General features: G+C 44.6%; 1 protein-coding gene across 11 annotated transcripts in view; it reads right to left on the bottom strand.

Annotated features, from left to right (window-relative positions):
- Positions 1-26304, bottom strand: part of NCALD (neurocalcin delta) — a 445133-nt gene that overhangs the window by 261852 nt on the left and 156977 nt on the right. Inside the window, exon 1 of one of the 11 annotated variants that reach the window (XM_021088580.1) lies at positions 12822-12940. The exons of the other annotated variants lie outside the window; for them this stretch is intronic. The gene's annotated coding sequence lies outside the window, so the exon portion shown is untranslated. Of the gene's footprint in view, positions 1-12821; positions 12941-26304 lie in introns of those variants that run through there. 11 annotated transcript variants of the gene reach the window in all.

Genomic DNA, 26304 nt, shown 5'->3' with positions numbered 1-26304 from the left:
AATGGCTAGCAGCAAGAACTTTACTCCTTCTGCTCCAATAATTTCTTTCCAAAAAGCCAATCTAAGTTTTTAAAAGAGTATTGACACAATTGATTGTCAATTTATTAATTTCCCATATAGTGAAAATAAAAGCATTTAGGGAGAATTTTTTTATTTTTAAGTGTTGATATACAAACTAAGAAAAACAGTGCATGCTTGCTTTACAAATTTACCCACAAGACAAGTAAGTCCCTATTCCACTCCATCTCCAACAATAAGGTTTCTGCCTCCATATTGTTCTATGTGGAAATCCTGGAGCCACCACATGTAATATAGGCATCTAGTGAATTATTATGGCTATTTAACACATAAGAAGATGCAAGCACAGAAATGATGGGTGACTGTCCAAGCTTTTGGATTTGTAAGCCAAATACAGAACCAGGATTAGAATAACTCCAAGCCTACCTGCTGAACCATACCGTTTTCCATTTTTAAATATTTAATAGCCTAATGCTTACATGGACAGTTCAGACATACCAGTTGATGCAAGCAGAAATGTAATGACACTTTCTGCAAACTCTGTGTTCAAAACAACAACTCAGGACATGTGGCCCAGAAGTAACTGCCATTCTGGAAGTCACACATGCACTCAGGGTAGAAAGGCTCATGGGCACACCCGTTCAGCTGCACCACAAAGGGCAGGAAATGGAAAAATAGCACCTCTGGCCATAAGTCAGTGCTAATACTCGGAAATAAAATACAGTATGCATCTATGTAAGCTATATATACAGATTTCATACATATTGAATCAATGCACTTGACACATAGATACAGCGCTATAGAACATTTGAACAAGAGAGAATCTTAGATCATCTCAAGTGGGGATTTTTCAATGCCTAAGCCTTAGAACCTTGTGTTCAAATGAAATGTTAAAAAAATAATTGTATCATATTAGTTGAGTAGATTGGCCCAGTGATTCCCTTGACGCTGAAGGGGAATCAGATAAATGTGTGGAAACAACTTCTTTAATCCAATTTCCTTATTCTATAGGACTTTTGGAAAATATGCCAAGATTAGGATAAAACTGTGTGAGCTGCGATAGTGCGTGTGTGTGTGTGTGTGTGTGTAGGTGGGTGTGTATTACTCACAGTCCTGAGCTTTTTTTTTCCAAGCTCCAAAAGTTTATGACATCTGCCAAAGCTTCCCAAGCTTAGGCCTGCATAGGAATCACCCACAGAGATGTTAAAACACAGTTTTCTGAACCCCAATCCAGAGATGCTGATTCTGAAGGTCAGAATCTGTGGTCATGGATTTGCATTTTTAACCAGCTCCAAGGTGCTGCTGCTACTTCTGTTCCTGATGGTCCAGGAACCTCACTTTAAGTCCTTGCACTAAAGGACAGCCTACAGATAGAGCCTTGCACAACTGCAAAACGAGAGCACCAAAAACCTGCCTTACAAACTCTTGTGCCCCATGGAGCAAGGTGCTTGCAAATGCTTGCTGAACAAATGACCATTTAGTGAGACCTCTAGGATATAAGGTCAGCTGTTTCACTGAGTAGCAACGTGACATTGGATACAACACTTGTCATTTCAACAGTGCCTAGATTGACTCTCCAAGGACCTCACATAAATCATCTCATTCCATAATGGGATTTTCATCCTTTCTGGGCTTTCTGTGTCCTCCAGTGGGTTTCAGGGAAGAGACTGTGGCTGTGTCTTCGCTCTCCTTTACCTTTTATCTTCTCTTTGCACCTCACATTCACGCCCCAACTGGTCCCACCCTGCTCTGGGCTCTGCACAGCTGGCACTTAAGGACTAAACTCATGGCTTCCCTTAATCCCTGACTTCTGCTGAAACTGAATTCAGAAAAGGCACTGGCAGTAGGTTAGGAGGGAGGAGAAGAGGGAGGGTGCACTTTGCATGGCCCCAGCTCCCTCCCTGCCAAGATGCCATGGACTGGCAGTGCTCCTACTAAAGGGCACTGCTTGCATCCGTGGCCCTTTCCTTTCAGCCACCCTCTGCAGGTTCCAGTCACACTCCACCCCCTGAACTTTCAGGACTAATGGGAGTAAAGGCTCCCAGCTGTAGCTAGCCCGGGGGTTCTGCACTATCTCTTAATAGTTTCTATAAACACCAGCCTCATTTTCATTTCATTAAATTCTGCTTGAATTGCCAGTTCAAGGGTGCTTCACTTCCTGAGGGGCCCTGAACCGGGGTATAAGGATGTTTCTTTAACTGCTCTCATGAAAGGCTGGGGGGGCTGCGGACCCACCCTCACCCTCACCCGTGACTTACTTTCCTGATGCTCATTCTCATTTATTTAGAATAACTACCTACCTCATCTCCATCTCACACAGGGACAAGAAAATACAATAATTTATTTGAAATCAATGCACACTTTTCAGAAACTCAACTGTTCATTTCCAACGTGGTTGTCTCATTGGATATATAGCCTGGTTTAAAATTCAAAGCAATATACCAAAATATGTCTCGTGGATTTTTCAGACTTGGCAGTTGAAGGTTTGCAAGTATTTTGAAAGCTGATTTTTTCATTAACAGGATGCCTGTTATTCAATAAACGTTACCTATTACTCGGAATATAAACTGAGCTTCTACAACGTGCCAGGCACTGGGCCTGGCGGAGTCTATTCCGAAGTGAACAGAACCACCTCCTCTTTTACCCTCATGGAGATTCCAGTCTAGCAAAAAAAGGAGATATTTTTTTAATGAATCACAAGTTTTATTTTTAGATTATTGCCATAATAGGTGCTATGCAGAAGAAACACCAATGCTGTGAATACACAAGGCAAAGGGGCAGGATGGGGGAGGGGGGCGTGGGGGAGAGGAGGGGTGGGGTGTTGGGGGAGGGGAGCCTGACCAAGCCCAGGAAAGAGCAGGTTTGCAGGGACTCACTTCATCTCACTATTGTCTTTTCTGAAGCTTCTCCTAGTGGAAATTTACATTTCAAGAACAAAGACACTCAGAAATGTAAGTCCTTTGAAAAGCTGAGGGAGGGAATTAGAAGATGGAGAGAAGGAGAAACCACTGTTTGCCCAGCATGATGGGTAAGGTGGAAAAAAGAAAAATATTGTGATTGTTACACATGTTCGCACACCAGGAGAACGAGTCTCTATTTTCTATTTTTGTCCTAAACTATATTTATTCAGTATTCACACTCTACTATGTTTAGATACCTCTGAACAAGTATTCAAAAAAACAAGTATTCTAAGACAACCAAGAGGCTTTTTTTCTTTCCTTTAGAACATTTTTGTTGGGATTGTTGTTAAGTTTCCCAGAGTCATTCTAAGTGCTCAAAATGCTAAAAGGCACTGAAAAATAATGAATGTATTTTCACATAAGCTGAATTTTTCAAGCAACAAACTTGGTGTAATAAGGGGACTTCAATGTGGCCCCTTAGACATGTAAGGAACTTCAAACAGAAATCCTATTAAAAGCCACCCAGGTGGAAGTTCCCTTCATGGCTCAGTGGTTAACAATCCCGACTGGGATCCATAAGGATGAGGATTCAATCCCTGGCCTCACTCAGTGGGTTAAGGATCCAGTCTTGCTGTGAGCTGTGGTGTAGGTCGCAGACGCGGCTCAGATCCGGCGTGGCTGTGTGGCTGTGTGGCTGTGGTGTAGGCCAGCGGCTACAGCTCCGATTTGACCCCTAGTCTGGGAAACTCCATGTGCTGCAGGTGTGGCCCTAAAAAGCAAAAAAAAAAAAAAAAAAAAAAAAAAAAGGCGCAGAGGTGACCCCTCATAGAAAACTGCCCACCTGCACCTTCAGGAGCAGTCACTCTGGGGTCTCCTCTCAGGCCCCTGTGCACAGGTACCTGCCCTCCCTTTTCAGCAATCAATTCCCTCTTTATCACCCACAGCAGTCCCCTCAGAGTGTGAATCATAAGAGTTTCCACCCTAGTTCAGCACAGGGCAAGAGGGCCTATTACTCATTTTGTGTAACTTATGGAAGGTTCTGGTACTTCAGATGGTCTTCAATTTAAAGACGAGGCTATAAAAGCTGCAGGTGAGTTATGGTAAATGGAGCAGGAGATGAGAAAGCCCACAGGCTCTGTCCTCTTGTTCTTCTTTCCCCACTCTGTACCTGCTCCCCAACACGCCCCTTGGCTTTTCTCAGTAGCTTTTTCATTACAGGACACGTGCAGCCATGTACACAGTGACTAGTGGCCCAGATACAAATATTCTGCCCCCTCCCCAGAGAAGTGCATATGCATGCTTGGCAGACGACATGGGCTGATTTTTTGAGTTCAGAAAATGTGATTGCTCTCACTCTCCCAATTATGTTTACCTCTTTTTCCTTTTTATTTCCTTTAAGTTAACAGGTCCTATTATCTTGGTCATGAAACTAGAGGAGTTCCCATCGTGGCTCAATGGAAACGAATGACTAGCATCCATGAGGATGCATGTTCGATCCCTGGCCTCACTCAGTGGTTAAGGATCCGGTGTTGTCATGAGCTGTGGTGTAGGTCACAGACGCGGCTCAGATCCCGAGTTGCTGTGGCTGTGGTGTAGGCCAGTGGCTACAGCTCCAATTCAACCCCTAGCCTGGGAACCTCCTTATGCTGCGGGCGTGGCTCTAAAGAGACAAAAGAGAGAGAGATAAAGAAACAAAGAAAGAAAGAAAGAAAGAAAGAAAGAAAGAAAAGAAAGAGAGAGAGAGAGAAAGAAAGAAAGAAAAGAAAGAGAGAGAGAGAAAGAAAAGAAAGAGAGAGAGAAAGAAAGAAAAGAAAAGAAGAAGGAAGGAAAGAAAGAAAGGCAGAAAAGGAAAGAAAGAGAAAGGAAGGAAAGAAAGAAAGAGAGAAAGAAAAGGAGCAGAGGTTAAGAGCACGTGTACTGTGAACTGGAGGCTGGCACTGCCATCTGCTTCCACAAGAATTGAATCATGAGCCACTGCAGGTGCTGACCGTCCACACCCCCCAAAAGGAGCTCAGGGTGGAGATCAGGAGTGAGGCCCTCTGTGCTCTGGGAAAACTGGCAGAGCATCTTCGGAGAGACATTTTCAGGAGAAGATTTTATGAGCTCACCTCTTACATCTCCTCGTATCTGGAAAAGCACTAAAATTCTTCATGGTGCTGTCTCCTCCTTGTGACTGGTCGCCTACTCGTCTACCTCCCGAGACCAGCAGCAACTTTCTATAAGATATGTGCTTGGTTGCATGTACCTCCCCCTTTGCCAAAATCACACATAGACTGACCTTCTCCCCTACCTCTTTGAAGTATTTCGGAGCGCTCTGAAATGCTGCCTCCCAGGCTATAGTCCTCATTTTGCCCCAAACAAAACTGAATTCTCACCTTTTAAGTTGTGCATATTTTTTAAGTCGACAGTATCATAACCAAGGTCGAACTATTTCCAAATGCTCCACCGAGGCTCCCAGGTACTATCACCATCTTCATTTTCATTACCATCGTTTATTAAGACGCAGGTTCTGCCCTAAGTGCTTTAAATCCATTGTATTTCATTAACTTCCCATGAATGCTATAAAGCGAATACTAGTGAATAGTAGTATTCTCCCCATTTTACCAATGAAAACGCTGAAAAGAGATCAAGTTACATGGGTAAGATCACCCAGGTCATGAATGGAAGACCTGGGGTATGAGCCCAGGCCTATCTGATTCCAGAGCCAGTCCCTACACCATAATGAGGCTTGTTAAACTGGAACTTAACCTTCAGTTTAAGCATGTATTACGTGTGTGTTGGGGTGGGGGGGCAGAGGGGGTGAGGGGAGTATTATTTTATGGTAATGTCTAATAAGCCTCATGACTGTAGGCTCTGAGAGGGCAGGAATCCTGCTTGTCTATTTTTCCCATGGTATCCCAGATCTTAGCACAAGACTCAGCACAGTGGAGGGGTTCAACACATAGTAGGTCTTCAACCAAAGCCTGTTGAAAAAAAGAGAGAGAAGGGGAGAAGGGATGGGAGGAGGGATGGATGGAAGGGAGGGAGGGAGGGAGCGAGGAAGGAAGGAAGAAAAGAAGGGAGGGAGGAAGGTTGAAGCTCAAAGGAAGCAGTCTGCTTGGTGAAGTAGATTGACATGGACAATGGTCTGTTGCTCAGCTCCTGGGTCTCAATGTTGTGGCCCCTTAAGACATAAGGAGGTGGTTTTCCATTTGATCAGAGTGATAAAGGAGTAATGAACAAGACTGACAGCAAAATATCTGTCATATGGTAAATAGTGTACTCGGATCGATCTGTTTACACCACACATAAATGGGAAAAAAATACTCAGAGAGCAAAATCCTAGGAAAGTATAATGCAGTGGGTTGTTTTTCATTCCTGCAGAGTCAACTGGGGGTAGGCAGGTGACCACTGGCGATGGGACATTGGGAGCAACCATAGGGACTAGTAAGTAACCAGGAGGGTCTCTTTCAGGTAGCACTCATTCTAGAAATGTTTCTCTCTTTGCTAAAACCTGACGAGGCTCATAAGACCACCCCCAACTCTAAAGTATGGAGAAGAATGCATTTCATACCATGAACAATAGAATATTCATTCCACAAATATTCATTGCACATCCATGTGCTGGACATGGACAGAGTAATGAACAAAGACAGAGTTTATACTCTCGTGCAGCTCACAACAAACCAGCAAGTTAATGTGAGAAGTACTAGGAAGTGATAAGCGCTATGCAAACAATTAAAATGGGGTGCTCACTCACAGACAAAGAGAACAGACTTGTGCTTGCCAAGGGGGAGGCGAGGAGAGAGTGGGATGGACTGGGAGTTTGGGGGTTAGTAGATGCAAACTATTCTATTTAACTACTTTTTTTTTTTTTTTTTTGCTTTTTAGGGCCGTACCTATTGCAGACAGAGGTTTCCAGGCTAGGGGTCTAATCAGAGCTACAGCTGCTGGCCTACGCCACGGCCACAGCAATGCCAGATCCTTAGCCCACTGAGCAAGGCCAAGGGATGGAACCCGCAACCTCATCGTTCCTAGTTGGATTCGTTTCTGCTGTGCCATGACAGGAACGTCTAAACTATTACATTTAGAATGGATAAGCAATGAGGTCCTACTCCTTAGCACAGGGAACTATATCTAATCTCTTAGGACAGACCATGCTGGAAGATAATATAAGAAAGGGACTATATATATACATATATATATATATACATATATATATGTATATATATATATATGTATGACTGGGTCACTTTGCTGTACAGTAGAAAACCAGGCAATAAAATGAGGTGCTGGAGGCTGTTGTGGAGCTTATAGCAAACCGACAACTGAATATGAGAAGTATCAGTGTGGGATAAAGGCTCTGCAGAGAAACAAAGTTATTAACTTCAAAATGACACAGAAGAAAAATAAGAAGTCACTCTGAGTTTTTGCAATAAAGCCAAAATCTACCTTCTACTCTTCTGCTCTGAATTTATAGGTAGACTTTTCCTTTCAGAATGCTGCAATAAGCATACTGAGTTGGACTATAACAGCTCAAATCATTACAAGACAGAGTGATATCATCAAACAGAAAGAAGTAAATGAAACTCAACCTACAGAGTGTGAGGAATGGATTTCACAGGCCACGGTCAGCTTTCTTTCTGGGAACAAACCTACTTTCCCCGCCAGTTTAAATGCCACAAAATACCCTTTTTGCTTTATGGGGCAGTGAAAGTCAGAAACTCGGTCAAGCATAGCCTTTGTATTACATTAGCATCTGAGGACCTCCACGAGCTCAATGCTCAGGACGGGGGCAGTGATGGCCTTGGACCAAGGATTGGCAGCTCTGAGGAGCAAGACACAGAATTGGCGTGAGGCCAGAGCAGAAGGAAGCCCTGGTGATTCCACCTCAGCCTTGGCACCCCTGGAAGCCATGATGTAATGGCCAGGACAACAAAATGCAGTACTTAACAACTCACAGGCAATGGCCTTGCTCCTTCACCAAAGAGAAAATACCACAGTGACAAGACCCACTCCCTCCTTCCCCTTCCCCAACCAGGAACCTAGACCAAACTTAGCCAAATCCACTCCCAGGAGAAGCGGAGGTGGGGACACATCAGGCGCTGCATCATAGTTATGCATCTGGTTAAGGTGGCATTTTACAGAAGGGGGAATAGGTGCAAATGTTTTGGGTTCCTGGTGGGGAACTAAGGTCACAACTTCTGGGTCAACCCGAAGCCTGTATTCATTCTGTGGGACCTAAAAAGCCACTGCAGGTTTTCAATAGTGGAGTGATCAGATCTGTGCTCTACAGGAGAAAAGTGTATTGGCAAAGAAAGGGTCTCAAGAGACCCACAGAAAAGTGACCAGGATGGCAAAATATCTGGGAACAATGAAAAATGAGAAAGAGCCAAAGGAACTTAGGTGACATGAAAGAGTCCCCTTTAACAGTTAGAGGATATCATATGCAAGAGGGATTCCGAGTTCTCTGCAGTAACTCAAATGGAAGTTAAAGAGTCGGAATGGGGAGGGGATATAGATCTTACCTGGAGGCCAAACAGAACTTTCTTTTTTTCTTTTCTTTTTTTTTTTTTTTTGGTCTTTTTGCCATTTCTTGGGCCGCTCCCGCGGCATATGGAGGTTCCCAGGCTAGGGGTCGAATCGGAGCTGTAGCCACCGGCCTACACCAGAGCCACAGCAACGCGGGATCCTAGCCGCGTCTGCAACCTACACCACAGCTCACGGCAACGCCAGATCCTTAACCCACTGAGCAAGGGCAGGGACCAAACCCGTAACCTCATGGTTCCTAGTCGGATTCGTTAACCACTGCACCACAACGGGAACGCCCCAAACAGAACTATCTGATGGACTAATGTTAAGCAAAAATAGAGCAGGTTACTCACGGGCGGTGTTCAAGTACAGTCCAGATTGCGTGACCATGAAATCCCTATCCTTTTGAAGCTCTATTATGTCATGATTTCTTCCTTTAATGCCCAAGGCCTTTCCAAGCCTATCAATTCGTTCCTGCCCTGAAAAACCCAACTCAAGTTCCAGCTTCAAGTCACTCCGGGCCTTTCCATCATCATCTCTCCCTTTTCTGAATAAGACACTCATTACCTGCCCCATTTATCTGGGAGATAAGCTTGTACAGCTCTGCAGCATTGTTTTGATTGAACAGTTATGTTCCTTTCTGTGGGTTTTATTTCTGTAATTAGACAAGCGCTCATCTTCTATTTCTAGAACAAGCCCTGTGCCTTGCACGTAGCGAATGCCCAGCCTGCTGCTTTATGTCCAAGACGCCTCAGTGCCAATCCTGTGAAACTGCAAGTCTTAGGATAAATTTCTTGTGTGCATCCATAGAAGAAACCTTGTGGGTTCTCTCAGATGTCTGATCCTGATTATTTCATTTCCTGATGATACTCAGTTATATTTTAGTTTTATTGAGCTAAGTATTTCTTCCAATTAAAACAGTAGTCTTCTAGCATATTTTTAGAGAAAGGGAAAAAAAGACAAAAACTTTTAATTGAAACCATTTTAAACCTTTCTTTCCATCACAAGATGAAAGGAAGGGTTCTGCCACAGAAATGTAGTCCAGAAAACCAGCCACTTATGAAAGGATTCATTTTTCTCATGGTTGAATTAAACAAGTGCAATGAACACTCCTGATTTATTCTCACAGAGGTTACCTTTGTGAATATTTGAATTCAATACCCACAACAAATTAAGGTGACTTTCAAAGTGAATGACTCTAAGGAACTTTTCATTCCCTTTGGGTCTTTTGCGCTTTTTTTTTTTTTTTTTTTTTTTTTTTTTGTCTTTTTAGGGCCGTACCTGCAGCATATGGAGGTTCCCAGGCTAGGGGTCTAAATGGAGCTGCAGACGCTGGCCTACACCACAGCCACAGCAACACTGGGTCCAAGCCACGTCTGCAACCTGCACCACAGCTCATGGCAACACCAGATCCTTAACCCACTGAGCGAGGCCAGGGATCAAACCTGCATCCTTATGGATCCTAGTCAATTCCATAACCGCTGAGCCATGAAGGGAACTTCCCCCTCTTTGGGTCTTTACATGGCTCCTTCCATAACCTATTTATGCAACCATTCCTTTTTTCAATGTATATATATTTCTAGTATCAGAGGGCAGTTCACAACCATATTTTTTTGGAGGAGGATCCAGCTTCATTCCAAAGCTGAGAAGCTGGAATTGCCCTAAGATGCTACTTTTGAGCAAGCACCATGAGCCTGCCATAGGCCAAGTCCTTCTTAGACTTTAAGATTGGGGCAGATTGAATGAGAAACGCCACAGACCCACTTTAAATGCTGAGAGCCACAGCGCACAGTCAGGCTTCTTATAAAAGGCTTCTTATAAAAGGTTATAGCCTTGAAAATCCCTAAGATTTCTTAGACATAAAAAAATTGCTCATACTGTTTTCCTGCCATCCCATAAATTAGCATATGTTAGAAACTGGAAAACTTCTATTTCAGGCTGCTTCCACACTAAAAGGCAAGACCCCACTGGGCATGCAGGGTTAGATTAATTCTATTTTTAAAGGAGAAATAAACCACGGTGCGAACAGTTCTAAACCCCAAAGTGGCCAGATGCTACCATATAAATATACTTCTGAGACAGAAGCACAACACTTCTTGGAAATTGCTCTCATTTTCGAGCACATTTACCACAAAAGTTCACCTACCACTGACCCCTGAAGCCCTGTCCCTCTGCCACCAGGCAGCAGAGGGCTTGCAAATCTAATTTAGGGGCACGCTTTCCCTTCATGGCTATCCCTGGCCCTCTCGGGGGCTCTGCCAAGGGTTTATTTCCTGGGACAGAACCAGGATCTCCTTTTCTACAGGAAACGTTAGTTTCAAATACCTTAGCCCACCTCTGCTCACTACCCTACACATGGTGACCTGAAGAAAACCAGACACAGGAAGCCTCCAATTCCCTTGGTCTTCACACTCATGAAATGTGGCAGGGGGAGGGAAGGGTTTATGTAATTTGAACTTTCACCTTTATCCTCTTAGAGGGAAATGAGTATTAAATTCATTACGCAACTGGCCTGCCCCCTGCCCCCTGCCCCCACTGGGCTTGTTTTTTGTGAAGCAAAAAAAAAAAAAAAAAAAAGAAAGAAACAGCAGCAACTGACAAACCCAAACTATTATAGGGCTGTGTTTATTCGCTATGATGGCTACTTTCCATTGGCCCCTTCAAAGCCGCTCTCTGTACTTCTCTCTGCTCGGAACCCTGGAAGGTTACATGTTATGGGCTGCAGCCCTGGGCTTCCTGCTGTCTCCTTGGGTTTGGGTTTTGATTTGCCAACAGAAAGCCTCGGAGGTAAGCAGAAGAAGCAGGAGGAAGAGAGGCTCGAGGGTTGACTCTTCAACCTTCTCACTTCTCGCTGGCAGGTGCTGTTCCTCTGCCTCAAGCGCAGCCCCATCCAGTGGCCTCTTCCCACGTTAAGTTCAGTTCCCCCCACACACCCCACCCTGGCCTAGGGATGGTGATGCCCCCCACCGCCCCGGGTGCTTTCATTGTCCTTTCCCAGTTTACCGCAGCCACGCCTGTGCTTTTATCAATAGGTCTTTCCTTACACTCTCATGAACCACCTGCTTGAGTGTGTCGTGCCTGGACTCAGTCTCCAGACATGCCTCGTCCTGAGTTTTCTACAAACCATGAGCTCCTACAGAATCCAGTGAGAGGAAAGAAACCAACGGGTTACATATTGTTTATAAAGAACAACTTATTCCTTGGGCCGTTTTCTGCTTCTAAGTCTTTTTTTTTTTTTTTTTTTTTTTTGTCTTCTTAGGGCCGCTCCTGCGGCATGTGGAGGTTCCCAGGCTAGGGGTCTAATCGGAGCTGTAGCCTACACTGAGCCACAGCAACACCAGATCCAAGCCGCGTCTGCAACCTACACCGCAGCTCATGGCAACACCGGATCCTCAACCCACTGAGCGAGACCAGGGATCGAACCCGCAACCTCATGGTTCCTAGTCGTATTCGCTTCAACTGCGCCATGATGGGAACGCCTGTTTCTACGTCTTTACCTTTCTAAAGGTTTTAATGCAAAAAAGAAAAAAGAAAAAAAACCTCTTTAAAAGAAAGAGTTCCTGTCATGCTCAGCCAAAACGAATCTGCCTAACATCCATGAGGAAACAGGTTCAATCCCCGGCCTCACTCAGTGGGTTAAGAATCCTTGAGCTGTGGTGTAGGTCACAGAGCGGCTTGGCTCTGGCATTGCTGTGGCTGTGGCATCGGCTGGCAGCTACATCTCCAATTCGACCCCTAGCCTCGGAACCTTCATATGCTGAGGTTGCAGCCCTAAAAACAACCCCACCCCCCATAAAAATGAAAAGAAACAAAAATCTCTGCTTAATTAAAGTATCATATTCCACCACTCCAGGCTCTGCATCCAACAAAACAAGCTTCTAAAACCAGTGTTTCAGACGTAGCCTTCTTCCAGCATATGGTTTCATGACATAAATAGTTTTAATAAATATCAGTATAACAACATATATCATGATAACGTCAGATAGTATTATTTACAGAAGAAATGGGCTAAGCCTGACAGAATAAGAGTCAAGACCTGCTCTATAGGACAGCTGGCTAAAAACTGTTAGCCTTCTTAAGGGAAAGGAGTTTGCAATTTAACACCACAAGTGTTCCGCTATGTCTAAATGACTCAGTCACGACTCTCGGACACAGAGGAGATCAACACGCACTGAAGCGTGTCCTTTCCATCGGTGGAAAAGGCTTAAAGAACTCTGCAAATTACATCCTCTCTTGCCCATATTTGAAATTAAAGGAAGGCCAGACGCTATCACGTGTCACTTGAGCCAGGCAGAACCCATCTGAAGAAACGAGAATATGTAACGTTCTCAGTGTTTTTTAAGAGCAAGGTTAAAGGCGTGCCGAAAAACCACCACTTGACTTTCAACTCACAGAGAACGGCGCTCTACCACGGACGCTGCGGCTCTCTGAGACAGCTCTACCCAGAGAGTTTCCACCCGCAACGCAGATCACGTCTTTGCAGCTCAGCTTCTCACCTCTGCTGAGAGCTCGGGCATCCCACACACCTTGGGGCTGGAAAACCTCAAAGAGACACCAGGTTTCTAAGCAACCTGTGACAGCAGACACCAGACATGGATTTTATGGAACTATGCAGCAGAAGGGCCTATGCAAAGATTACCTACTCTGTAAGAGCAGAAAATACCTACACAGGTCAGTTCTATGCTCCCTTGAATCTAGCGTTCTGCCCCTCACTGAGAATTCTTATTTAAACCCCGGCTTCAAGGATGAAGGAGACCCGCTAAAAGTATGTTTCCAGAGTTCCCATTGTGGCTCAGCAGGTTAGGAACCTAACTAGTATCCATGAGGATGTGCATTCGATCCCTGGCCTCGCTCAGTGCATTAAGGATCCGATGTTGCTGTGGCTGTGGTGTAGGCTGGCGGCAACAGCTCTGATTCGACCCTAGCCTGGGAACCTCCATATGCCATGGGAGCAGCCCTAAAATAAACTTAATTAATTAATTAAAGCATGTTTCCACCTCTGACCTTTATGGATTATATTATCTGCTGTCCTGCCTTAAAAAGAGAGTCAAGGAGTTCCCGTCATGGTGCAGCAGAAACAAATCCGACTAGGAACCATGAGGCTGCGGGTTCAATCCCTGGCCCCGCTCAGTGGGTTAAGGATCTGGAGTTGCCATGGGCTGTGGTGAAGGTCGCAGACATGGCTCGGATCCCGTGTGGCTGTGGCTGCGGCATAGGATGGCAGCTGTAGCTCCAATTTGCTCCCCAGCCTGGGAACCTCCATATGCTACCCCTGTGGCCCTTAAAAAAAAACAGAGAAGGAAATATAAACTGGCGGGGGTGGCGGGGTAGGAGCAGAGAATCCCATGGATGCAGCAGTGGTTTTAAAACTTGTTGGCAATTCTGTGATATTTCTCCTCTCTAGAGGTAGAGTCGAATTCCCCTCCTCTTGAATTTGGGAAGGTCTACTTGCATCTGCCAAATAAAATGTGGTGGAAACTCACCTTGTGCTGGTACCTTGCACATTTAGATCAAAAAGGCAATAGGAGCTTCTGGCTGGCTCTCTCCCTCTCTCTTTTCCTCACTGAAGATTTTCACTTTTGGAACTCAGCCACCAAGCCACGTAGAAGCCAAACAGCCATGAAAAGGCCCATGTGAAGAGGGACTAAGATTCCCCATCCCAGCCCTCTGGCAAGCCCCTCACCTCAAGCCCCCAGTCAAAAACAGAACCAACCAGCCACCGTGACAGTGGATCCTCCAGTTGACCTGTCCCAGCTGATGCCATGTGGAGCAGAGATGAGCCTTCCCACCCAGCCCAGCTCAGATTAGAAATTTGTATGGCATATAAATGATTGATATGCCCTTGGATTTGAGGGTGATTTGTTATATGCAGCAATCCCAGAACAGATGCTTGGACTCAGAAACTTTTACTGGTGTTTCCAATATGGAACCTGTTCAACATATCTTCATCCAGTGAGAGGACAGAGAAACGAGGAAGGAGGCAGATTCCATAGTTTTTCTATTTTTTAAAATCATGAGAACCTAAATAAAACCCCAGAAAAGCACCTGTGGCCTTTCACAGTTTGAAATTGTGCTCACTTTTAAGGGCTAGAAAAACCGGAAGAGGAAAGGGGATGAATGCCGATGATGCTGGGACTGGAGAGCCAGATCTGAATGTATGTGCCGATCTCTGTCCCTTCACTTTAAGATCCCTTAGAGACCTCCTTTTCCTTCCCAAGCTGCTTATTTTTGCTGGCAAGATTATTTATAGTCAACCCTTCTTCCTAGAAGGACATCAGATCACATTCCAAAAATATTCATTCAATAACATTCAAGGGGTGAGGGCTGAAGCTCTGAAGTCTTAGGGGCTGTTATTTCCTGAAGACTCTTCTACACACTCTGTCACATGAAGTTCCTGAAATCCACCCATCAGTGTGTCATTCCCTCATGCAAGAACAAACGATCACTGTCTTTTACTTATTGTATTAAATGTAATTCTCTTTGTCCATCTTATACAGCTTCACCTTGTATATTGAACAGTACTTGCCAATCGGCCTGGGTTAGTCCCACCTCTAACCAAGCCAGAGCCCTTTACCTGTGTCTATTTGAATGATCGATTGTCTTTCAAAGCCATATTCAAGATGGATCTCAGGTTTTGGAGTTCCCTTCATGGCTCAGCAGTTAAGGAACCCAACTAGGATCCATGCGGATGCAGGTTCGATCCCTGGTCTCGCTCAGTAGTTAAAGATCCGGCGTTACCATGAGCTGTGGAGTAGGTCGCAGACACGGCTTGGATCCTGCGTTGCTGTGGCTCTGGCGCAGGCCAGCAGCTATAGCTCAGCTTAGACCCCTAGTCTGGGAATTTCCATATGCCACAAGTGCAGCCCTCAAAAGCAAAAAAAAAAAAAAAAAAAGACTGATCTCAATTTTTTAAAACCATTCCCTGCCCATTCCCCCCCCCCAGAGGTCCTCCATGAGCAGGACCACAAGTTATTCCTCCTCACCTTCCCCCCATCACCCCAAACACACCTGAAGCCCCGCTCACTGCCCTGAATATCACATGGGCTAAATCACTGCTTCTTGGATTAAACGATCTAAATAGTACGGCAAATAGCTTCCAAAGTTCCATCTGGTAATATGTGTATTTTAACCAGTGCCTAATCTTAAGGCGTGAATCTTTAATGGTGCTATTTGAGCCTGAACCAGGCAGCTGAGGAGAAAAGGAAGCCACTCAAGTGGGGAGGTGGCTGCCTGTGTTAGAACTGCCCAGGGAAATTCATCTCGTGTTTATTCCATATGAAGAAGGGTATGGACATTAGGCAGTGTAAACCTTCATTTTACAGACGAAGGCAGTAAGACTCAGAGAGGATCAGTCGTAAGTCCCAAAGCAGCTGGTCATCAGCAGAAATGGCCTTGATCTCAGGTCTCCTGACTCCTGTTCAGCCTCTCTTCCACTATAGAAAACTGCAGGATTGGTTGCCTTCTCAATAAGCTCTCCTCTCGGAAGAGCAGATTAGAGGCAGTGTTTCCAACCAAATATTCAAATGGTCTTTTTAAAGTCCATTCTGACTGTGAAGAGTGACCTACATTGCTAGACATTTTCTTCTCAAGAAAAAAAAAAAATAACTTTTTTTTTCCCACTGACTGAGAAAAGCATTCATGTATCTAACTTGCAAGCCATTTTTTTCCAAAAGAAAAGGGGATTCTTATCTGAGTTATGGCATCATACACTGTCTCTGGGCTGCAAACAGTGAACCAGACCAAGTAATTGGCATATCCAAAAGAAAAATATCAAAGGTGAAAGCCGATGCATTAAAAATAAACCCAGAACATAGGGAGGATGTGTGCATATACTTGAGAAATTGATAAAAAGCAACTTAAATTACAAACTCTTTAAGAGGCTCAGCCATCACTCCCCATTAGTACACTGGCAAATCCTTTCTTACTAGATTTATCTTCCAAGTCTAAGATGGATTAATTCGTTCCACTGACCTTGTCAAAAGAGGCCTTTTTCCTAACAAGTAATAAAAGCAGCTCCATGGCCTAGATCAATAAGATTAGACAGGCAGACTTTCACAGGCAACAGCACAAAGTCCCCAAGTAATTTTAATTTAAAAACGTAACATGAGAAGTGAGTATTTCCCTTTGTTTTCAAGTTCTGACTCTCTATTTCGATTAAGGAAAAGTTACATGTCTATAGCTATAAAACTACATCCAAGATATACACATTTGTCAATGGCTATGTTAAAAGAGAAATTTAATAGGTCCACAGGTAAGAACCTATCCTCTAAAGCCAACCACCAAGTCCAAATCCCAGCTGTGTCCTGCACTGTGTGTGAAAGTTACATTAAAACATTTTCCAGTTCAGTGTCTTCATCTAAAACTGGGAATTAATATTACTAGTTAATGCATAAGGTTATTATGAAGAATCCATGACAAGACATGTAAGATACTTAGAGCAGTGCCTAATAAACACTTATAAATGTTAGCTGTTATTATTATCCAAAACAGGGACAAAATTATTCATATGTGACTATCCACAGCTTCCCCCACCCGCTCCTGCTCATCAGGTCAGCTCCAGGGTTTTCTCTTGTTGCACGAAGTTTGAGTCTGAGAAAGTTCACCAGAGAACATGAAGACTCTATTTCCCGGGGGAGGTTCTTTGTAGGAAAAAGGGTCATGAGTAGGGTGTGTGGGCTTTGGGGAAGATGGCCAAATGCACCTAGACAGCAAGTGTCAGCAGAAAAGGAACGGAGAAGCCATTTAGAAATGAGAAGGCGACATGAAGAGAGGGAAAGCTTCCAGCAATTACAGCATGAAACAGAACTGAAAAGAAAAGGTAGATTTAAGAGTTTCGATTTCATGTTCCTTGAGAGGGGTAATAAAGATAACAATTAATTTTTTTATTATTATTATTTTAGGGCCACACCTGCAGCATATGGAGGTTCCCAGGCTAGGGGCTGAATTAGAGCTGTAGCTGCTGGCCTACTCCACACCCACAGCAACGCCACATCCAATCCATGTCTGCGACTTACACCACAGCTCACAGCAACGACGGGATCCTTAACCCACTGAACGAGATCGGGGATCGAACTCGCATCCTCATGGATGCTAGTCAGATTCGTTATCACTGACCCATGACGGGAACTCCAGGAATTAATTTTTTGTAACTGCATTGGTGGACATTGCTCCCTTGAAGGTGAGGCTGCCCTAAGACAGCCTCAGGGGAACCTCATTTTTCTGTGGGTGCAGAACATGTTAGGGAGAAAGAGCAATTTGCAGTACATGGCGTCTGAGTCACAAGAACAGATTACCACCAAGTGGCAAGCACCACTGAGCAGAGCACAGAGCTTTCAAAAGAAGCCCAAACATCCCCTAGATGTATTCACTACAGCCCTTTAAAAAATAGTTTGGCAATAGGCATCCAGAGCCATAAAAAACATTTATCTCCCTTGGTACAGTACTAATTCATCCTAAAGGGAAGAAGAAAAAAAAAAGAAACTGGACCCAAGATGCTCATGGCAACATTACTTATATAACAGGAAAAAAAAAAATAGAAATAACCAATCAACTAACCAAAACAGAATGTGTTGATTTAACAGAATGATATGTCTTTGCTTATAATGATAAGGTTGAAACTTGAGAACATTTTTTAAAAACCCAGAATACTGATGCTGATCCCAGAGCTTAAAGGACATAGATCCAGCTTAAAGGACATAGAAAATACCTCTGCCCTTAGGATTATGGGCTACAGCCCTGTTTGCTACAGCTTTCTGGCTAACCTAGGCTTTCAAACTCCTTTATTTTCCTCAGATGAAATGACTATGAGATTAGCCCTCACCCAACTAACCTAGTATCCACAACTACCCAACCCCCCCAACGCCGACACTGGTATAAAGAGATCTGGGCCTGCCCCCTCTTATTCTCCTTAGTTCTAGAACAAAAATAAGAAGTACAAGCTTTTGCATTTATTCTTTGGGTATTAAATCTTTTTAAATTTCACATTCTCTGATGAGTGGATTCAGAAGCTTCATCAAGCCTTTCAGAAGACATTTCTGCACATAACTCTGGAGCAGAGTCCTGGGAACAAGGCTCATGCTGAAAACCTGTGCCATCTCTGGATGCATCATCTGTAGCATCAGATCCAGGTTTTTATTTAAAGGACTTGCAGACAAGGAAAGCAACATGAACTCGACCACCACTCATTCATTCACTCATTCCGATCACCCCCTCTGCAGCAGACACTCTTTAAGGCCCAGATGACGTCACAATCCCAACGTGCCAAAGATGCACAGAACTGGTAAATAAAAGGTAGAATGTGATGAGTGCCTGACAGAGGAGGGTGTGGAGACGAAGAAGGCATGACTAACCCAGCTTCCAGTTAGTGGGGGAAGAGGGACTAACACTCTCCTTTTAATCAGCCCTAAAGATTTCAAGCCAGTCATGTAGAAAAAAAAAAAAAAAAAGAAGAAGAAGAAGAAATAGTCCCAATTTCGACTCTACGTTCTGGTTTCGGAGCCATATTCTCTCAGACTGTGGTCTTTAAAGCAAGTAACTTTCTCCTCAACACCGCCTCCAACTATCTTTTCAGCAGCAGACTCCAGCAACGTCATCAGAGACACAAAGTACCCTCAGCAAACAGCAGAGGAGCCAACATTCTCCAGCCGCCCCCCTGGATGCCAGGCCCTCAAACCAACTGCCAATCCTGCCACTTTGATTTTCTCTGTCCTGGATGAAAATATTCTCTCTCTCCATCCTGGTACGGTTTTAATTTAGCTCTGTGAATGACAGAAGTAGGAAGTAGTTTATTTTGGTTTGAAGTAGAAAGGAAGACATATTTTGTTATTTTCTTAAGGGTGGCAAAGGGCAGTCTGAATCATCTTCTTTTGCCTGGCATCGTATAGACAACATGCTATTTTTACAGAAAAGACTCATCTTCTCTTGGAGTTCCCGTCGCGGCTCCTCGGAAATGAATCCAACTAGGAACCATGAGGTTGCAGATCCCCGGCCTCGCTCAGTGGGTTAAGGATCTGGCATTGCCATGAGCTGTGGTATAGGTTGCAGAAGCGGCTCAGATCTGGTGTGGCTGTGGCTGTGGTGCAGGCTGGCAGCTATAGCTCCGATTGGACCCCTAGCCTGGGAACCTCCATATGCAGCAAGTGCGGCCCTAAAAAGCAAAAAAAAAAAAAAAAAAAGAAAGAAAGAAAGAAAAGACTCATCTTCTCTAATTCTGATGGTGTCCGAAGTAGCCTCAGTTTGACAGGTCAGAGAAGCCACACACTGACATGGGCTTGTCATAACCACTGTCAATAATCAGGATCCTCTCCTTCTCCTGGTAAAACCACCAGGTCTGCTACTCCCGTGAGCTTGAGACCCTTACAGCTTCACATAGGATGAAGATTCAAGAAGAAAGGGAATCAACACGGATCCATCTCCACAGTAAACCCACTGATACAAAAACCCCAACCTGGAAATCTTATTTTGGGTTCTCCACTAATATTTCAGCAGAAAAAAATAATTTTGAAACATGCAGAAGTTTGCAAAAGTTATCTGCTTGACATAAATAGTACTACTTCATATGCCGGAGTTCTCTTGCCAAGAGAGTTTGGGAAAGGCCAAGGAGGGCAGAGATATTGTGTCAACAGAGAGAGCGAGAGAGAGGAGGGTAGGGCCGAGGAGACAGAGAAAGAAAGAGTCCAGCCGACCATCAAGTGCAAAGGAACTCGGCTGGGGGTGCGGGGGGCGCAGGTGGAAAATAGGAGAAAACAGAGGAGAATGGAAAAACCTGGAGGTGCTATTTATAGGGACTCTGTGGACAAGACAGGAGCAAAGGGGGACCCAGAACCATCTCAGAGGGACAGGCAACATAATTAAAACCCTTGCTATGCTCCTCCTCCTGACTGCTCATAGCCCGCCAAGCAGGGCACAAAAGATCTCTTCAAGAGCCATTCCCCTTGAAAATCCTGCAAGAAGGTCTCACGGGGGCCCTTGCCATGCCCCTTGTCAAAAATTCCAGCACAGCTAGTTTGGGTTCTGATACTGGAGGGCATCTTCGGTTGAGCACCTGCTGAACAAGCTGGCTTCATTTATGGGCCACCTTGGATGGGCACATTGCTAAAGCTGCACACAGCAAGATGTTCACACCACGTAAGTCATGTGAGAGGTAAAGCCACCTGAGCAAAGAACACGGGCTGACGCCCCCACCCGCCCTCCATGGAAAGGCAGAAAGAAGTGCTGGAGTCATTCAAATGTTTAGTGGGCTTGTTCTCTCTCCCCCACTTCCTCCTTCTCTCCCTCAACTCTGATCACAAAGAAGTGAATTATGATAAAGAAAGGTGCCTGACCTTCCCCCAAGGTCAAGTGACTTCACGAATTTCCATTATTAAGTTAATATATATATATATATATAATCTGTAAAGCCTGGGAATATAAACCACTGCAAAAAAATAGTAAAATATATAAGAACAATGAATGTATAATGGGTTGATAAAGAACATCGAACTGCAGTTCCCATGATGGTTGGACAGGTTAAGAATCCAACTAGGATCCATGAGGATGCAGATTTATCCCTGACCTCGCTCAATGGGTTAAAGGATCCAGCTCTGCCCTGAGCTGCAGTATAGGTCACAGACATGGCTTGGATGCCACGTTGCTGTGGCTGCGCTATAAGCTGGCAGCTGTAGCTTCCATTTGACCCTTAGCCCTGGAACTTCCATATGCCTTGGGTGCAGCCTTAAAAAAAAGACCAAAAAAAAAAAAAATCCACTGTTTGGGAGTTCCCACTGTGGCTCAGTGGTAATAAACCCAACTAGTATCCGTGAGGATGCAGGTTCGATCCCTGGTCTTGCTCAATGGGTTAAGGATCTGGCATCACCACGAGCAGTGGTATAGATCCCTCGTTGCTGTGGCTGTGCTGCCAGCAGCTACAGATCTGATCCAACCCCTAGCCTGGGAACTTCCATGTGCCGCAAACACAGCCCTAACCCCGTCCCCCATCCCCCTAAAAAAGGAACATTGAACTATTTAGGAGATCAGGAGATGCCTTTCCATTTTGTGATCGACAGGAAAGACTCAATTCCATAACAACACAATTGGCCAACATCCCAGCTTTGCCACACACCAGCTGGCTAAACTTGGGCGAAGCAACTCGGAGCTGGGTCTAGGTTGTAAGCAGGACTAATAATGGACCATTGTGAGGATTAAAGAATCAAAACACACAAAGCGCTCAGAGCAATTCCTGGCATGTGGCCACTGCCTTGCATGACTTCCGGGTGACATTCCCAGGGAAGTGTACAAGGAAGGTGCCCCCCGGGAGCCGTGAAACGCACAGCCTGTGCCCAGGCCTGGCACAGAACAAGTGTTCCTTCAGTATTTGCTCCTCTTCCACATACTGGGTCTTTGCTATGTACCGAGTAACATGCCAAGCAATTTTCAAGGATTTTTCTTGTTTAATCTTCAAAATAACCCCATGAGGTAGGTACTCTGAATAGTCCCATTTTAGAAATAAAAAAAAAACTGAGAAAGGTTAAGGAACTTGCTTGATATAATCCAGGGAATCAGGATTCAGGCTCTCTGGCTTGGCAGGGAAGGGACCAGCTCATTCTTAGATTAAATCAGCGAGTTTATGCAGTTAATCCACAAGCATACGCCAGAGGGGGAAAAAATGCTGCATCACTCCCTTCATCTCCAGAACGTGCAGTCCAGGGATCACGAGCTACTGCCACCACCTTTCCCGGATGCTGTGAATTGTCACACCAAATTAACAGAGATCGGTACTTGTCAAGAGTCAACAAAGATCTTTTTGTGCCCACAGCTCCTAACAAGGGCACCTGCCGTTCGTTAAATAAGCAAACCACTAGGTCGATAACAGAAGGGTCAACACAAATATATCTGTTAATCATCTGACAAGTCTGTGTCCCAGCAAACCTGAGGCGAAGTCACTGCCCAAGGAAAAGCGCAATTTCAGGCCTTAGCTTTCTGGACCCTCTCTTTGTCCAAGAAGTGACACTGGGTGAGGGTGTTATTTTCAACCCATAAATTCCAATGATTGCATGCAAAGGGAGGCAGGGCTGGCATGCGATGGGGGAGGGGTGGATGAACCCCAGCAAGTCCCCTCCTCTGGGTCTCACCACGGTCCTTCCATCTCCTGACTACAAGCTCTCCATGGCATTTGGCTGCCTCTTGTATTGGGGGCATTCGGCTAAAAGGAAAGACTTCTTGAGGATGTATGATAGGACGAATGGGCTCTGCCATCAGGCCAATGGCTGATTTCAGGCTCTGAACTGAAATCCTGGCTCTACCCCTTTCCACTGTGTGAATTGCCAAAATCCCATGAGTCCTCTGAGCCTCAGTTTCCTTATCTGTACATTTGGGACATAAACAGTAGGCATCTAATGGGATAGATGTGAAGATTAAATGCATGTCAGCTCCCAGAACTCCATAAATAAAAGCTGCTATTCAAGACTCTGGATTGAGGGGTTGTTCCTGTTGTGGTGCAGTGGAAATGAATCTGATTAGGAACCATGAGTTTGTGGGTTCGATCCCTGGGCTCACTCAGAGGGTGAAGGATCCAGCATTGCCATGAGCTACGTGGTAGGTCACCGATGTGGCTTGGATCCCACATTGTTGTGGCTGTACCATAGGCCTGCGGCTGTAGCTGTGATTCGACCCCTAGCCTGGAACCTCCATATGCTGCAGGTGCGGCCCTTAAAAAAAAAAAACAAAACAAAAAAAACTCTGGATTGGGAAGTTCCCACTGTGGTGCAATGGGTTAAGAATCTGACTTCAGCAGCTTGGGTCTCTGCAGAGATGAGGGTTCGATCCCCAGCCTGGCACAGGGGGTTAAAGTATCCGGCATTGCTACAGCTGTGGCTCAAATTCAATCCCTGGCCCAGAAACTTCCATATGCCATGGGTGCGGCCATAAAATTAAAAAAAAAAAAAAAAGACTCTGGATTAATTGAAAGTAGTGACATTTTCTTTAATTTACAAGGACATAGGCATGCAAACAAAAGCAATCACCTTAAGAATATCTCAAGGCAGTGTTTTTCCCCTAAAGCTTCCTTTGCTTGACATATTTCTGGAACTTCTTTGGAAATGCCTTCAGCAAGAGTATCTTAGGTGATGATGGATCCCTTTCCTTTGGGGAGACATTAGGACCAGAATGATCATTCAGAGTTAACTAAGCACAGTGTCAGGAGAGGAGCATCCTTCCGATCAAATGTGAGGGGCAATCGTGAGGTCCCAGTCCGGTCCCAATACATGGGTCTAATTCTTTCAGCCGCCACTGCTTCCTACTCGATACATTAGAGTTCTCCAGTCCAGGGATCACGAGCTGCTGACCGAGCAGAGCCCCTCCTGCTCTCAGGACTCAGCGCTGCCTATTCCCCCTGAGTGGCGTTGGCAGAGCCTTCTCTCCCTGATCTGTCTAGAAATATCCTGCTTTCCCACCATGTCCCAGCCCACGTTCAACCCTTCCGTAAAGCTAAAGCACAGAGGGTAAGAACACAGATACAAGAGTCCAACAGCAGGGCCCGGGAGAAGCAGCAGCCCAGGTGGTGACATGCATGGACCGGGGAACCAGGAGCTCCGGGTCAGCGCCTCCCTCTACAGCATGGCCATGAGCTCTATGATCTTAGATGGGTTATTTCACTTCCTCGTGTCTCAATTGCCTCAACAGTGAAATAGTAGAATAGTACTACTTCAGTGAGTTCCCATGGTGGCTCAGCAGTAATGAGCCCGACTAGTATCCATGAGGACACAGGTTCGATCCCCGGCCTCGCTCTGTGGGTTAAGGATGCCATGTTGATGTGGCTATGGCTGTGGCGTAGGCCGGCAGCTGCAGCTCCAATTCAACTCCTAGCTGGGGAACTTTCATATGCAGTGGGTGCAGCCCAAAAGAAAAAAAGAAAAAGAAAGAAAGAATAGTATTATTTCAAAGGTCTGTTTTGGAGACTACACAAAGCACAAAGAACAGTACCCCAGAAATATTGGTTGAATAAGGTCCTAAATCTATCATCTCCTAGCTAGGTGACTTTTGGTGGGTTATTTAACCTGTCTGCATCTCAATTTTTTAACTTCATTTCTTTATTTATTTTGCTTTTTAGAGCCACACACATGGCATATGGAGGTTCCCAGGCTAGGGGTCGAATTAGAGCTGCAACTGCTGGCCTACACCACAGCCACAGCAACAAGGGATCCAAGTCACTTCTGCAACCTATACCACAGTTCATGTCAATGCCAGGTCCTTAACCCACTGAGGGAGGCCAGGGACTGAACCCGCAACATCATGGTTCCTAGTCAGATTTGTTTCTGCTGAGCCACGAAGGGAACTCCAATTTCTTAACTTTAAAAGAAGGATAAGATGGGAGTTTCTGCTGTGGTTCAGCAGTAATGAACCTGACTAGTATCTATGAGGATGCAGATTTGATCCCTGGCCTCCTTCAGTGGGTTAAGGATCCAGCATTGCCATGAGCTATGGTGTAGGTCACAGACATAGCTCAGATCCTGCGTTGCTGTGGCTGTGGCATAGGCCAGCAGCTGCAGCTCAGATTCGACCCCTAGCCTGGGAACTTCCATATGCTGCATTCTGTCCTAAAAAGACAAAAATAAAAATAAAATAAAATAAGGATAAGAAAAATAGCTCCTACTTTGTATGATCGTTGAGAATTAAATGAAATAACACATGCATGTAATTTGCCTAGTACACAATGTATGTAGAGCCTTGTATATGGTAAGATTTCAATGAAACAGAGTTTTTTGTTTGTTCGTCTTTTTGCCATTTCTTGGGCCGTTCCCGTGGCACACGAAGGTTCCCAGGCTAGGGGTCTAATCGGAGCTGTAGCCACCGGCCTACACCACAGCCACAGCAACGTGGGATCCTTAACCCACTGAGCAAGGCGAGGGATCAAACCTGCAACCTCATGGTTCCTAGTCAGATTTGTTAACCACTGTGCTATGACAGGAACTCCAGAGTTGTTCTTTTTTAAGTTAGTTGTATCTGGTGAAAAGAGAAGCCTCCTACACTGTTGGTAGGAATGTAAATTGGTACAACTACTATGGAGAACAGTACAGGGTTCCTCAGAAAACTAAATATAGAACTACCATATGATCTAGCAATCCCACTCCAGAGAAAACCATAATTCTAAAAGATACATGCACCCCAATGTGCACTGCAGCAATATTTACAATAGGCAAGACATGGAAGCAACATAAATGTCCATCAACAGAAGAATGGATAAAAAAGATGTGGTACAGATATACAGTGGAATATTATTCTGCCATAAAAAAGAATGAAATAATACCATTTGCAGCAACATAGATGGATCTACAGATTATCACACTGAGTGAAGTAAGTCAGAGAAAGACAAATACCATATGATATCATTTTATGTGAAATCTAATAAAAATGATACAAAAGAATTTACCCATAAAACAGAAACAAACTCACAGATTTTAAAACCAATCTTAAGGTTACCATAGGTGAAACCACTAAAGAGAGGAAAGAATTGAGAGGGTGGGAATAATATATACACATTACTTTCTAAACTAGATGATTAGTGAGAACCTACTCTATAACACAGGAAAATCTACTCAATAGTCTGTAATAACCTATATGGGAAAAAAGAATGGATATATTTATATGTATGACGGATTCACTTCACTGTATATGTGAATCTAATACAACATTGTAAGTTGATTATACTCCATAAAATTTTTTTTTAAATGCAATGTAGGAGTTCCCGACGTGGCGAAGTGAAAACAAATCCAACTAGGAACCAAGAGGTTGTGGGTTCAATCCCTGGCCTCACTCAGTGGGTTAAGGATCCAGCATTGCCATGAGCTGTGGTGTAGGTCACAGATGCGGCTCAGATCTGGTGTTGCTGTGGCTGTGGTGT

This window comes from Sus scrofa, chromosome 4 (assembly GCF_000003025.6).
Source record: "Sus scrofa isolate TJ Tabasco breed Duroc chromosome 4, Sscrofa11.1, whole genome shotgun sequence".
NCBI classification, from domain to species: Eukaryota; Metazoa; Chordata; class Mammalia; order Artiodactyla; family Suidae; genus Sus; species Sus scrofa.
This window is presented reverse-complemented; position numbering and strand designations above follow the sequence as displayed.